The sequence below is a fragment of the Cyprinodon variegatus genome, unplaced genomic scaffold (genome assembly GCF_000732505.1).
Source record: "Cyprinodon variegatus isolate N-32 unplaced genomic scaffold, C_variegatus-1.0 Scaffold2, whole genome shotgun sequence".
Taxonomy (NCBI): domain Eukaryota; kingdom Metazoa; phylum Chordata; class Actinopteri; order Cyprinodontiformes; family Cyprinodontidae; genus Cyprinodon; species Cyprinodon variegatus.
The window spans coordinates 2,486,555-2,502,688 of record NW_015150455.1 but is presented as its reverse complement, the minus strand read 5'-3'; the positions used below and the strand labels follow the sequence as shown (position 1 = coordinate 2,502,688).

Here is a 16,134-nt window from a genome sequence, read left to right as displayed (position 1 = left end):
ACTTTGGTTAAAGAAGATGCTTAAAAGACAGAAGAGCCCACCACAACAAAAAAGTCACTGCTGAAATTGATTACAAATGCAAAAACTTGCTTTAGGAGCAAAATGGAATTGCACACTTCAATCTCCAATCAATCTCCAAAGTATTTTAGGCTGAAATCAATGCACATTACTATCACAGCTGGTGTTCCTTTAACGATTACAGAGAGCACCATTGAGTTTCTCCACCAAAAAAAAGCACACATTGAATACATTGAATGCATTAAAACATAAATCAAAGCCAAAAAAAAGGCCCCGGAAACCACTGAATCATTCCTGCTGCTCTGAATGACAGCAGTCTATCTCTGCTGCTCTTTTAAGACATCAGGTCTTTATTTCCCTCGGCTCCTGTTTTACCTTGCTGACATCTATCTGAATTGTGTTCCCCTCCTGGTTGTGAAATTACACAATGCATCTGACACCAGCAACACAAATAGACAAAATAATTTTACATACAGCTTGAATGGTTTAATCCGGCTGACTTATGCATCAGGCCTCGCATGTTTGACAGTTGCTCCTCTCTATTACTATAAAACCTCGCACCAAGTAGGCAGTTTAAAAGGATAGAGAGTCAAATCTACATTCTTTTTTTTACCTCAAGATAGATTTTTCTCTTCTAAAAAAAATGCAAAAGCTTGGAAATTCACCAAGGGGAAAAGGCAATCTATACCATATTTAATCCAGCCATCCTATACACAGACTGTCAGGCACAGACCTCTCCACTCAGACAGACCGCTGTGCAGCATCTAAAGCAAGACCACCAGGCTCAGAAACCGTTTCTACCCTACAGTTGTTCGTCTGCTGAACTCGAACCGCACTCAGTTCAATTTCATCTATTTCTTTTTCCTATTTTTTAAATATCAAGCCTATTGAACTAGGACCCAAGTCAAAATTTCTTACCACAAACATACAAATGCAAACTAATATGACAATAAAAAAATCCTTGAATTCTTCATATAGCTGGCATTATAAATTGTTAAAATATACCCATCTCACAATTTAGAATACTGTAGAAAACATATTAAGCCTTTCATGTTATTAAAGGTCCTCTTTATACAAGCAACAACTTGGACCTATAAGAAAATTGCCATCAGCTTTGGAATAATTTGATAATCTATAACTTGCATCCCCAATTCTAGCTAGTTTTATTAAATTTGCACAAGAAGTTTCATAGCACTGTGGAATTAAATATCCAAACAGCTGGAGCAAAACAGACACTAGTTTAACATTTGGTAGAATAACTGCAGGCTATGATGACACTATTTAGAATAATGCTTAGGATTATTTGTATGAAAAAAAAAATAAATGTAGTATGAATAAACTTAACGCATACACACTAAAGATCAATATGTATTTCAAGCATCCAAGAAGACATTAATAACACTTGTAACAGCTGAAACTTATGCAACAGATTTTACTGTTATTTTCATGTTATGTTGGAACTGGGTGCAATGAAAGGCAATGATATAGGAGGGACTTGAGTCAACTCATAGGAAGTGACAGTGCAAATGTTACACCCAAATTAGATGTAAATTACAGAGCAGAGACTTGCTAAGTGACAGTAGGAAGATGGCAGGACCAGATCTGACAGCCATAATAATACTTCAGTCTCATAATCATGGTTTGTTTAGAGAGTTAAAAACACCAAGCCTTATGACATCATTGCTCCGGGTAGGTAAATTAATGGTGTTACTCAGAGCTCTTTATGCAGGTGCAACTTCCAACCCAGGCCAGTCCATCATCATGTTAACAGTAATATCTCAGGAATTTTCCAATCCAACAGTTCTAAATACACTCTCTTCTATCAGGAAACAGCTGTTAATTTATGACAAAACCAGAACATTTTAATTTTGTTTCCTAAAACATCCAGTAAGTGAGTTTGCAGAGAAAGGTTTTGTGGTTTTGTGATCAAATTTGAATGTCAAATGATAAAATATTCTATCTGGGCCCGTTTCTTCCAAGCAATATAGGGCTTTTAGTTTTGTCACAGTGAAGAACCATCCAGATTCACCTGTAAGAACTACAAATGTAGACAAAATAAATTTCACCAATGAGTTTCTATCAGTCAACAGGGAAAGCAATAAAAAAATCTCAAACTGCACTTATTGTAAGTTGTTCTATTATAGATCACTGATAACGTAGGATCTTAAAGCCTTGAGGAAAAATTGTAAAACCCAGCACAATTCAGCCAATGTTTTCCTTTCAGATAAACTATAGTGATGGCAGGGGTTTAAGAAATGTTTAATATTGATAAAATGCTTACAAGGTACGTCTGATCTTTAAAGTACATTGGTGGTAGAATTGAAAATTAAGCATTTTCTTGATGTTTCTCCTTTTAGTTTTTGGTACATATGTTAATGACAGAAATAATAACGAGCTGTAATAGAGCATTGCATTTGTGTATCTTTGATCCTGCTATAGATGAACGCCGGTCAGCCTTAGCAGATGGCCGTTCACACTGAGCCTGGTATTGCTGGAGGTTTCTTCCTGTTAAAAGGGAGTTTTTCCTCTCCACTGTCGCTACAAGCATGCTTAGTATGAGAGATTGCATTCGAGTCAATGAGCCGATGCAATTAACTGGTTTTCCTTAGATAGAAAACTTTGAATCAATTTGACTGTTTGATCTGGTGAACTGTAAAGTGCCTTGAGATGACGTGTTGTGAATTGGCGCTATATAAATAAACTGAATTGAATTGAATCTCGGGACCCTCATACTTCGAACATGCTTTTCATATTGAGAAATTCATCTATCTCATTATCCATTTCTTATCTTGTCTATCATTGCATATAATCACAGGTTGCAGCTGAAGATGTTTATCAGTAAGGATCAAGTTTAGTTTGATCATGTTTTGACTCATTATGAAACTCCTACCTTTCCTAATGACTGGAGGGGTCTCTGGCCAGATGTGCAGGGTGCTCCACTGGTAGAGAGGGCCGGGGCCTCAGGGATCCCACTTCCTCTTTTATGTGTCACTCAAACATGCTCCTTGAAAAGATGAAACAAAAAATTAACACTTGCTTCAATGAGAACGTAAGCAAATAGCAAAGATGCTGGGAAGAGAAACGGTTAAAGATGTGTGCAGTCTCTAAAAAGTAAGGTAGGGAAACATATTTTAGAAGTAAGAAACTGCATAGTGACAGCTGTTTAAGAAATTGTTTCTCATTCCATCTGAAATGTCCCAAACCACCCTCCTCACCTAAAAGATAGCCGCAGACTTCCTGACAATGTAAAAACTACTACTGCAGAAGTCCCCTCCAACTAAAGTTAAATTGAGTCTGAATGTCACCAACTTCGATTCCAGTGGTATCAGCACTTCCGAGTTAGATCCATCATCTTTCACTCAGAAAAGTCCGCATGGTGAACTTTGCAAGGTAATAAATTGCCCGTTCAACTTACTGTCATCTCATAAATGTATCATCTTCAATTGCTCAATAAGCATCCAAGGGTCAAACAAAAATTACAGAAATTTCAACGACTTAAAAAAGGAAAATGTCAAAGAGAGGTGGTCGTGGATGAAAATAAGGATAGACGGTTGATAAAGTCCCAGAACTGCTCACTTCACCGGATTAATCTGCTATTTTTGTAAAATCCGCTGAGATGAGATGAGATGAGAGGGAGAGTGAGAATGATTCAACGTGAGTTTATGTGTATGAGCATCTCTGTAGCCTTAAATTTGGCCTCTGGCCTACTTTAAAGCCAAGTCTTCATCCTGGTCCTCTGGGACTTGAATCTGCTTGTCTGCGTACAGTATGAGTGTATTAGGTTTGTAATACAACAGCAGCCATAACATAAATCTCTTTCTGCAAGCCTACACACTTCTGTGTTAGTGGCAGTGGGAGCAATTTGCTGCAGTGCAGCTTTGCATCAGCTCATGGAGGATTCTGACCACCAAAGATGTCCCTCTGTTTTATCCTGGGTGACTCATCACTCCTTATCTAACTTTTCATGCTTTTTATTTATCTTAAACATGCATTTTCAGTCATCTTTTTTTTCAGTCCCATTTTCTGCAGAAATCTTCACAGAAATGAATGAAACATAATCCATCTGCAAACTGGAAGCAGATAGAGCAAAAGCTTCTATAAATACTTATAAAATTCCCTTGACAGTCCAAAAACAAACCTACACAGCCATACACAACACTGCAGTGCAAATAGCAAATAATCTGTCTTTGCTTTGTCTGCAGTGCAAACCTCTTCCTGTCCTCATTTCTCTTTTAACTTGTCTCACACTGTAAGAGTGCTGAATGTCACCAAAGGCACAAGGCAAGAAAAGCAGACAAGACTGAGACAGTATTGCACTGGATCACAGTTTGATGCTTAACTCTTTTAAGTTTAGTTTAAATGAGAAACTATTTTTTTTAAACTTGTGTTTGATAAAGTTGCTAATCATCTATATTTCTCACGTCTTTCTGCAAAACAAGAATTTTAAAAAAATTATTCCATATCCATTTTGAAGGGCATTAATACATTTAAGACAAAGAATCTGCCCAGATCAGACAGAACGAAGGTGACAGATGAAACCAATCTTTGTAATGCTGTGTGAATATTCTAAGTCTTCTAATCAGATAGTGGTTAAGTCTAGTTGTGTTGAAATGCACCCCGCTCAAAGGAGATGAGAAAAAAACATGCAGCCATCTATTTTAGTAAACTGAGAAAACTAGCTAGTTATTTTTCAATCAATCTAGACAAAGATATTCTTAGTTAACTAGCAAACCTCAGTAAACAAATGTTTGAACTTAAATGTCCAACATTATCCAAACATTTCAGAAAAATATTATTAAATAAGACTCATTTTCTAAGCCCAGAAATTTCACTTTCCTTGATAGAAGATATTTAAGGACAAGTTTTTTTCCCCCCTCAAATGGAAAATGTATATTTTTTTCTACAGTTTTGGCTTAATTACTGCTCTTAGTCAGTTTTTTTTTTCTAATTGCTTAAGTTAAACATTATTTGATTCTTAAATTTGTTGACAATTATTTCACTTATTTATTAATCACAATTAATAAAGTGTAATTATCATAACGTATTGTTTTAAGATTAGTTTCAACAGAAAAAAGCAACATTTAATAGCAATGTCTGAAAAAGTCAATATATTTAGGAGTAAAGATTTCAATCCAGACTTGCATACATGTTCTTACGTCTTATAAAAGGCCACAGTATTTAAAAGAATCCCCGTTTAGTTTAAAACAATTCACTTGAAATATCTTACATTTTAAACTTAGGGTATGCAGTCTAGATTCCATAGGAAACTAAGGCTGCACTGTTTCATGGAAATATATAATTGCAAACTAAAGAAAGATATTCTGATTAATCTGATCAGTTTATTTTTGTCTACAAAAACACAATATCCTCATTCTCCATGAGCTCAGGAATCTCAGCTGTGGTGTTGCCATTTAAAATCGTCGGAGGCACTTTGAATGGTTGAATATATACTATGTATATGGCATTAATGGCACGTGAAATTTTATATCACAATGTATTTTCCATAGAAGCATTCCCTGATGATTATTTTCCACACTAAAGCTGCGATTCATCTTTGATGAATTGAGAAGCTCTACTAAAGCTGCAACAGGAAGGTAGAAATAAGACGTCAACCTCAGCAATGTTTAACAAAGGTGGTATTAAGACAATATTTCCTTCTAATGAAAATCTTTTTAGTAAATTACTTAACATTTACTTTTTATCCCAAGTACCTGCACTGCTTTCATAAACAAGGTGCTATAAATTTAGTCTATTACCCCTTTTCCATTGGTTGAAAAGCCTGTTTAAACCCAGGAACAATCTGATTTTAGTGGGAGTGGGTCACTGACACACGCCTACCCGGGTCAAAAGACTCATTAAAATTGCCTCAGCTCTGATCGGGATACTGTGGGAACACCAGCGCTGGCTCTGCCCGCTAAATTACGTGACACCATTGAACGCAACGTATGGATGTCAACACAGTGCGCCAGCCATGTCCAGTCTAACCAATCAAAACAAATGTTTACATTCGTAAAACATGCCGCAGGGAGAGGGATTCAGAGGGACCAGACATGCTGCAGGGGAACAGAGGTCACACAGCTTGCCAGCAAGGGGTTAAACCCAGCTTCTTTTGCCAACGGGAAGGGAGCCAAATGTAGAATGTTTGTGGGTTGACCAATGCTTGAAAAACATATGTTTACCCAGTAGTTTCAGTGGGAAAGAAGCTTAGCAAAACATGTATTTCAATTAGTGGGCTCAATGACACTATTGAGCAGTGACTGAAGTAGTTATTTCTTATTACAATGTAAGGGTCTCCAGACACAGTGTGAAGCTTAAAGCACACACCTTAAAAAACGTTATTCAACAACAGTAGCTTCACAGGCTCATCAGATGTAGAGATAATAAAATACCTTTTACTTAGAAAACCTGTATAAATATTGTGTTTTTTGTAAAAGTATTTTTCAGTCTTTACATTTCATATGACTACTTCGTTAAGCAGTGTTCATTCAGCTGTGCACTATCCCTATTAATAATCCATAAGTCCAACAGCTTCCTCTCCGAAGCAGCCCTCATTCCATTCACTTCAGGTCCACGTAGTTCCTGTTATAAATCCAAGAGGCCAATGACTGAAGCAGAAAAACATACATGGTACTGAGCAGAAGTTTACTTAAAAATAAAATTATGTTCTCTGAATGAAAAAAAGAAGAAGAAAATATAGTGCATTTAGAGGAGCTCTAAAGTCAGCCTGGATGTGAACTCAGTTGAGACACTTTGTACTGGACTTTTTGAAAGGTAGCATGAACAGAGCTAAATCCAAATAAGTAGTCAAATTAATCTTTCACAATTCCCCAAGCTCACAGTGAACACTGCAAACACCCGGCCAACTCTGAGTGTTTATCCGAACTGCTCCACAGAAACAGCCACAGGGGAGACTGGTGACGGATCTCTTCAAGCTTTACGTTCTCCGAGCAACTGTTTGCATTTGTATGTGTTATGGATCTCAGCCAGGATCTCTGTGTGTGTTATCTGACTCCGTTTGTAGCTTATGTTCTAACACAGGGAGTCCAAAGATGACATCTTTTGTATTAGTAACAACAAACAGAGCTGTGCCAGCTCATAGTCCGAATGGTTCCTTTTTTTCCTTCCAGTCATAATTCAGCCTCCTGCTCGGTCTAGCCTCTTCTTTCTAAATCTCTGGATAAAACAAAGACCTTGCATGGCCCAAAGCAATCTACACACACGCACACACGTGTAAAATTGATGCAAAACAGACACTGGAGGAAAGATGACAACAACTCTATTACAGGCAGCCGTGGTCATAGCTCACCATTTCTGACAGATTTCCAGGGGAAGCCCAAGGTAGAAAAACAGGAATACCAGGAATAGAGTAGAAAGCATGCATGAAGCAGCTGGCTCCATCTCAGCGGACACTCAGTAATAGACTTTTAATATAATAAATGTAACAGAATTATTTGCTTTTAAAAAATCAAAACAAGACTAGCTGGATTTGAGAAAATCCCTAGCAGACCACACATTATAAGCTAACCAGAGATATTTAGTCTTTGTCATTTTTGTCATATAAAAGCATTTAGCAAAATGTATATCTGACCTTGATTAGTGTTACTCATTTAGGGACATCTTTGGCTCATGTCACTGACCAAGAGACATTGATGTGTTATATGAATCACATAAGGCCGACATTCCAATATAATACACTTTCACACATTTACCCAGAGGTAAACAATAATGTTAAGCAGTATATCGGCTTCCATCACCCTGATATAATAAGATACTTGTGACTCTTTCTTTTTTAAATTAATCAAACAAGGAGAAAATGAAAACACATACAGCAAAAACATGTTTTTATTCATTTATAATTTCCATTTTAAATCTAAAGTAAAAATTAAAGCAGCGATGCATAAATAAGCATCTCCTGACTGACACTAATTTTTGGATTTCTTTAAGCTCTAAGCCTGATGAAAAAAAGTACATGTTCATAGAGGAACTACATTTGAACCCAACAGAGGATTAAACAAGTACATTGTCCCTATTTAAGAATCCAAAGAGTCATACACAAAGTTTATCTAATTGTCAATAAACTGAAAGTTAGAAATCCGAGAACATTCTGTTGGTTTGTGTGGTTAAGGCTCTGAACTAGTGGTAATTCTTAGTTTTTATATACATGATAAGTAGCAAAAATATCAATTTCCTCTGCATTTTTGCAGCCAGTCATTATTTAGAGTTAACTGATCAGGCAAATGAATGTTTACCCTTAAAAATGAAGCTTAAATGAAAATATATTTTTTTTTTTTTTTTATTAGAACTGAAACAATTAATTGCTTTAAACATGATTAATCAATTATCGTCAACTAATTTATTAATCGATTAATTGTTAACTGGGGGATAGAGACTCTAAAATAGCATTTAGCTGACAGAGCAACCCACTTAGAACAATAATTGTTAATCAAAAATGTAAAACATTATGTATAACATTTTGCATTTAAGATTAAAAAAAAAAATCCTTTTTTTTTTCCATCAATATGCTCTATCCAGAACTCGTCAGGGGTAAAAAAAAAAAAAAAAAATTGTTTTAATCTGGTTTAAATTCTGTAAAAATCCTTTAATGAAACATTCTGCTCTCTGATTATAAATCAATTCATTGAAACAACAATTAACAGATTAATCAATTAACAAAAACCTGTTTAGTTGTAGCCCTAATTGTTGTTTTTCTGTTCAGATTGATGTTTTTTCCAACAGTGAAAATGTTTCTACCTAAAATATAGCAATAGGCATCATGCAGGATAGAATAACTTCTTTAAGCAAGGATTTAGGAACAAATCTCAGATGCCTAAAAAAAAACTGTCATTAAAGTACTCTGCATTAACTTCTCAGTGGCGTGCTGTCCTGATGCTGCACAGCACTGCTTTGCATCGTAAAGACATTTAATGCTGCTTGCGGGTCTGTATATCGAGAGAATGTATATAAGCAAATGAATGAAGGAGAGGAAGATGAATTAAGGAATAAAGGAAAGACAGGCTAGATGAAAGGACAAAGTAACAGACAGAAAGACAGAGACCTACTTCCTGTTTACAGAGAGCACAGAACACAGGAAACAGAGCTGCAGGCCACTAGACCACTACTAATGTGTGTAACCATATACAACAAGATACGCACTGCATGCATGCACACACATCCTTACAACATCCAGTTGTCTGTGTCCTGTGTGATTACACCAGCTAGATTAAGTCAAAAACTCCCATATCTCTCCCCACGTCCCTTGGTGACATCTGGAAACTTGTGATTTGTATTTGGTCCCAGTTCTGGCCAGCAGCCTTGTTAACAGGATCAAGCTTCAGAGCATATATGCCCCCCAGCTGTGTGCTCAGAAGCTCCTGGCAGCAATTCAGATCCAGAACTAAATTCTTACAACTAATATGAAGAGTTCAATTGCCTTTTCTGATTTTTTGGTAAAATGGGATTTTAATATATTTTTTAAACAATGCTTTTTTTTCCTTTCTTTTTCTAATATATGCAAAACTTGCGTACAATAAAACCAGAATAAAAGTTAGCCAGTGTCTCGACAGCCCCCTTTTAATTAAAAAGACTAACAATAAAATTCTAAAAACAGTTAAAAAGTCAAAAGGAAGACTAATAAAAAACATAATGAAAACAAAGCTAAACCTGCAGCACTAACATCTTAATTGCTTTTATTAAAAGAAGGCATATTGAACCAGCTATATTTCACATTTGTTGGCTTATTACTATGTACCTAAAGGAGTTGCACGAGTATCTTTACAATGTGCATTGCATCGACTCCATATTTTTCCTCCTTTACACTAATAATAATTTACTAAACTGCCTCTTCAAGCCTATTTTTTCATAAACATTTAAGCCATCCCATAAAGGTTGGCTTTCAGGACAAAAAGGCCTCAGACACGGCATCCCCCCGTATGTATAATGTCTATGTTTTCTGTTTTCATATTACAAGAATAAAGTCGTGACATTACGAGAATAAGTCGTGACATTACAAGAATTAAGTTGTAATAGTACGAGAATGAAGTCATCATATAACAACCCGTTTCAGAAAGGAAGTTTCGAGCTCCGACCACCACATGACGGCCGACCAGCACCAGCAAACAGCAACTTGAATCCACTTTGACAAACTGCCCAATTTGATGCTGGTGCTGTGCTAAAAGATTTCCTTATTTGTCAAACAGATTCCAAAGTATTACGTCACATAATGCTCGACATTCCTCATTTTAGGGTAGAAAGTGCTTCTTGTAAGAGTTGTCATGAAATACAACTTGTTTCTCATAATTTTAGGACATTATTCTCCTAACATTACGACTTTATTGTTGTAATTTTATGACTATTTTCGTTGTGACTTTTTCTCGTAATATTATGACTTTATTCTCGTCATTTTAAGACTTTATTCTCGTCATTTTAAAACTTTATTCTCATCATTTTAAAACTTTATTCTTGTTATTTTTATTACTTTATTCTCATAATGTTACAACGTTATTTCTTATAATTTTATGACTATTCTCGTTGCTACTTTATTCTCGTAATTTTACGACTTTATTCACGTAACGTTACGGCTTTATTCTCGAAATAGAAGAAAAATAAAATCTCTAGCCTGGCCCTAATACTCCGTCGCAATAGACAAAGTGTGAATACAAATGTTGACATTCTAACCATATAAACAACTCTTGTGGGACATAAAAAAGGGCACCATTAAAACACTGATCCTTTGCAGCTCCAACCTGGACTGTTTTGAATACAGAAAAGCACTTCTGTATCATGGACCAGCCTCCCAGGCTGTGATTGGTCTGGTCTGATTTGAACCAGAGAGTATGGAGCCTTATTCAGCTGGCCAGCCTATATCTTTCTCACAATAATTCTAAACTCTCCATTTAAATGCAGTATTCAGTGATGCTTGTTTAAGGTTTTCCAATCTCCAGAATTCTGCCTGTTAATGGCTGTAATTTGCTCTCTGTGAAATGAAATATGATGGGATCTATGAATAAAAAGATGGAATTCAATTAAATACAACCAGAAGAACATTTAACATTGTATCTTAATATTCTGCTTCCTGTTCTTTGTATTCACACAGACAAAACACTGGACGAAAACATAATGGCAAACCAATATTGTGTCACTTTATCTGCTTTGGTCTCAAGCCCTACTGTTAAAGACTGACATTTAATAGTTTTTTGGTTGCAGCAATATGAACAATCGATAAGTGGATGACATCTAAATATACACACAATGCATGAAGATAAACTCACACACATTCTTAAATGGAGCTAGTGATAACAGTATTTCATTTAAGCAGCTCCATCATGAGATCGATAGCCCATGTCACTATGCGCACACACATACACCCCTCGTCACACTACATAAACTTCAATAAGCTTCCATTGTGCGTTCAAAGTGTTCAGCAATAACTTGAGCTTAAAGACTTCAGGTAAAACCCACTGTGAGCTCCTGGCATGACTAATCTGGCCATCCTCTTAAATCTAGCCTTATTAAGATACCCAGCCTTATTAAGAAGTCAGGGATTTTCCTTTTTCTTTCCATCCTATTACATCTCTTTAGGCCCCCGGTTTAATACAACTAAATTCACACACTGTTAAAAGTGCCTGGGGTGCTCATTTTATTTTTGCACAAAATTCAAAATTGAAAATGATGAGAATAAAACTTGAGCATTGCACTTCAGGGCATCTGTAAGTATAATAACTAGCAAAGTTATACATGCCACGCAGGCAGCCCCCTGCCTCAGCTTGTCTGTATTTAGAAAATATTTAACTTGAGAAAAATCACAAGCATTTTCGTAAACACTGCAAATTATAAAGAAATTGACTGGACACAGCCACTTCATTCGTCTGTAACTTATAGCAAATGTGTGTAAGGCTTGCAGATACTTGCCAATACAGACCAAATACCTTTCATGTGACATACACTGTCACTCTCACCATTTGAGGAGTGAGAGCTAAAAGTGTGCAGAAGGAACCCCTCCCAAAGAAACATACTTCAATGAGTGTGATGAAGAAAGTATAAGCCACAGGAAGTGAGTGTTTTATCATATCAGGTTTACAAAGAAGGCCTGTTTAGATTTGGCTGATTCTTCTCAATAATCAGGTGATCAAACAAACAAAATGGCTGAGAAACACTTTGTGATCATTCTCTGATGTTAACGGTTGCAGCAAGGTGCAAAATAGAGATTCAAATCCCTCAGACATGGTGGGAATTGGGTCTAGACAGTCATCATTTTGCATAACCTTGATAATACCCTTTAGTTGTGTGAAGATTAATCTTGCCAATAAGCACATAATAATTACTATGAAAGCCACAGTGTAAAAAAGTGGCAACCCTGTCACATTTATGACATTGATGGTCATAAATGTCAACATCCAGCACAATATCAACTGTCCCGTCAGTTGTCTGGTACAGAACAATACGGAATCTTTTTTTTACTGATGCCATTAAGCTACAACTGTCCTGGAGCGACCAATAACTGTTTGAATGGTGCTGTCCAGTGTAGGCTAACAAACAAACTAGCTGTTTCTGCTGGGAGGACAGAGTGGCTGCTGGACTCCACTGCCTTGTTTCTAAAATAACGCCAATATAAACTTAACTTTTACCCTAATTTATCTTTCCTGTCCAGCAGAAAGCAAGCAACCTCTGTCTCCCTAAAACCTGAATTACCTCCAACTAGTAAAAGCTACGCCAATGTAGACGCTCGTTTTCTGTCAGTTATTACTGCTTTCTCTTTTCTTGGCAACTTTCTCTTACCTCTCTTTGGGAAAAGGAGTATGGAAGAAACTTCATTTCAACAAGACAACAGCAAATAATAGGATTTGAGATCATCTTTCCTTAGTCTGTTCCACCAACAGCGTGTCTTCATAGAGGCTGCCATGAACAAAGATGACAAAGCAACATGGTGTTTTTAATTGGGTGAGTGGCCACTTATGCATATATAAAGAAGCTAATTGTAAACTGTGGGATCACTTTAACTTTTAATGTGATTTTGGCAGAATGTGTATTTATGAAAGCAATATGTTTGCTTATAAAAAGCCAAATTAGTTACACACTGTTCATTTAAGAAATATATGAATTCGAAAGATTAGCCAATCTTATTTATCTGATTCATATTTACATTTCTAAAGTAGAGTATTACTTTTCCACTTAATTCAGAGGCAACTCTAAAGGGACGTTTCATAACAAGCATATGGGTTCAACCTTTTGAATGGGTGGAAACTCAAATCACATGGGAGACATTGCAAAATAGAGCATGCTTGATTAAACCAAAGCAAAGAAATTAGTAATTAATAATTTATTGAGGACCATTTTGTTTATGTGATTGATTGCAGCCAAAATCTAATCTGAACAAGACATTTTATTTACTACATTTACTACTATTACCAATGCACTCCACAAATCTTAGTGCTTTCACAAGAAAAAAAAATTTGCTGCTGCGTGAAAGTCACAAGAATTAATGTCTGCAACTATCCCCAAACCAAGTAGAGGACACAGAAAATATGTAAGAAAATCCTCTAATTGGAAGGAACTAAAACTGTATTTTTTGGTCAACCTACAAAATGTTATTTGCAGAGAAAAATAATCAATGCACATCAACCTTCAATGCAAATCAAAATGGTCGAGTGAATGACAACATAATTATGGCCTGGCTAATACCATGATGTAGGGTTACTCTTCTATAGTGGTGGGTTTGAATTTTAAAGGAAGACTGATGGAGCTAAGAAAAAAAAAAAAAGAAAAGGCAACCATGTAGAAGGCTTATGTTTGGTCTAAAAAACATAATTTATTCTAATTTGCAGTTTAGATGATAAATCTGATTTTTTTATCCTAATAACAATAAACAATATGATACATGACCACCGACTTGGAAAAAGGGTGTATACAATTTGATTATCTGGATGTTTAAGGATGGAGAAGACTTTGGCTGGACAAATAATCCCATGTATAATATTATTCGTATAATAGCAATTTTTTAAAATCACAGACACAATCAATGTTTGGTCATGTTAAATTGAAAAAGAGCAAATCACAGGGTTTCTCCCACCAGCCATCCGGACGGTGCTGATATGCTTAAAATAGGTCGGCCGTCACACTTTGGTTTTAAAAATTGCAAATGTGTGCATTCTCAGGAATTTTATGATTTGTTTGAGAACCAGTAAAATTTTTAATACAGATTTGGTATATAGAAGTTCTAACTTTATGTTAAAAAGGACAATTTTCAGATAATACATGTTTGTTTCTTGTTTTAATTAGACATTGACTACAAACATGTTTTGTATATCTATATAGCGTGTTTCTGGTAAGTGCAGAGAAAAACCTAAATAAAAATCGCAGCCACAATTTTGATTTTAAATACTTCTTCTGCACTGCAGTCATTTTTTTAACAGCCCTAGTAGACACACACTCCAAAACACATACATCTGCTGTTGCCTGTTAAAGAGGACTCTGCAAGGATGTTCCTCAAGACAAATACAAAAATGCACAGCATTTTTCCAGATTTTATTAATAAACTGATTATCATGGATCTTTATTCAGTCATGATTTTGTTGTTTTCGAGCACAGAGAACCTAGAGGCACTGTATTGACTCGACAAACAAGGAATGACAAAAAAAAGAATAGTCGAAAACATAAGCAGCCATTGATTTGAGAGAATGTTAACAAAGAGGAACCTGGTATCTGAGACAGGTTCCTGCAGTTATCATTCAGGATAATTAAAACCAAAAAGTTCATATTCCTGATACTGAATTAAGACAGACATGTGTGCCTGAGAAGATACAGTGGTAGTATCCTGCTGCTCTGTCTCTTCATGGTCTGGCCTCACTGACCCAAATCCCCCTTCGGGCAGATTACACATAAAACACAAACAAACACACACCCACATACACACGCACACACAGAGTTCAGAGATAAATGATTACAGAGCAACTAACATTTGAGGGTTGGTGGAAATGCAATTCCTGGTGGGTTAGTATGCACAGCTACACTTTGAAAGCAAAACAATGAATGTGTTGTTCTGCAGTCCATCAGTCAGGACGAACTGTTGATATGGCTATCCATGTGACTAAGTCAGAACAACTCTATTCAAAGAGTCCTCAGAGACAAACACACAGACACTAGGAGTAGCAGGATGCCAGCCGATAAGACGTTGAGATGGATGGCCGTGTTCATCCCTGCTGCAACTTTATCAGGGTCACCAAAAGATAGATGAATCATCCTGACAGGGTACAGAGCTGCACAACAGGTTCTGTTTCTACTCCAAAAACCTAATATGCTGCTCAGCCTTAAGTGATATTGAAATTGTGATTGCTCCACTGCCATTTATCCGCAACTAAAGAATTGTCATAAAAAAGGATATTTTAAATGATTAGCAAGTAATTAGAAGTTGTTGTTTTTTTTGTTTTTGTTTTTTTTTGCTTTATGCTGCAAAAGCTCTGAAAGATACAAATTAAAATGTCTTCTTAAACACGTTTATAAACACCTTGTATACCTTTAAACTAGGGATGTAAAAAGTCAATTAAAGATTGTACATTTCCTTTACGACACTGATATTGCAGCTTTGAGGATTGGTCGACCCACTTTTGACCCGATACAATATTAGCTAAAATCATACAAGCTTGTATTACTTATTTTATACTGTAGAATGTTAGAAAAGGCTTGATCAAGTATAATTACTAAAACAGGGAACAAAAGTCAACAACAAAAGGCATTTAAACAACTGATCCATGTAAAATTAACCAGTGAGTAACAAAAATTTAACAGAAGCAGAGAGTTTCTATCAGCATAAAAATATCAGAGATTTTAAATGTCGGCCAATAAATTCGACATTAGTCTTTTGTAGGGCTGGGTATTGTTCAAAAATTTTCGGGTTCCGGTACCAATACCTATACCTTCACTTCGATACCAGTTCCTGTACGATACTTTTTTCGATACCAGTTTTATAATATCAATTCGAAGAAAAAGAAAATTACACAACATAAAAAAGTACAAATCTTGAGTTTTATTTTAAGCTCTGATTTTTCCATTTTCATTTTTCCTCTTACATAAAAAAATAAATAATCTGTGTCTAATATTCACTGTTCCATTGTGAGGGCGTTT

The 16,134-nt window shown here is 35.9% G+C and overlaps 1 protein-coding gene across 1 annotated transcript in view; it reads right to left on the bottom strand.

Moving 5' to 3' along the window:
- Positions 1–16,134, bottom strand: part of galnt1 (polypeptide N-acetylgalactosaminyltransferase 1) — a 69,593-nt gene that overhangs the window by 33,792 nt on the left and 19,667 nt on the right. The window contains exon 2 of the mRNA XM_015370851.1: positions 2,909–3,022. The gene's annotated coding sequence lies outside the window, so the exon portion shown is untranslated. The remainder of the gene's footprint in view (positions 1–2,908; positions 3,023–16,134) is intronic.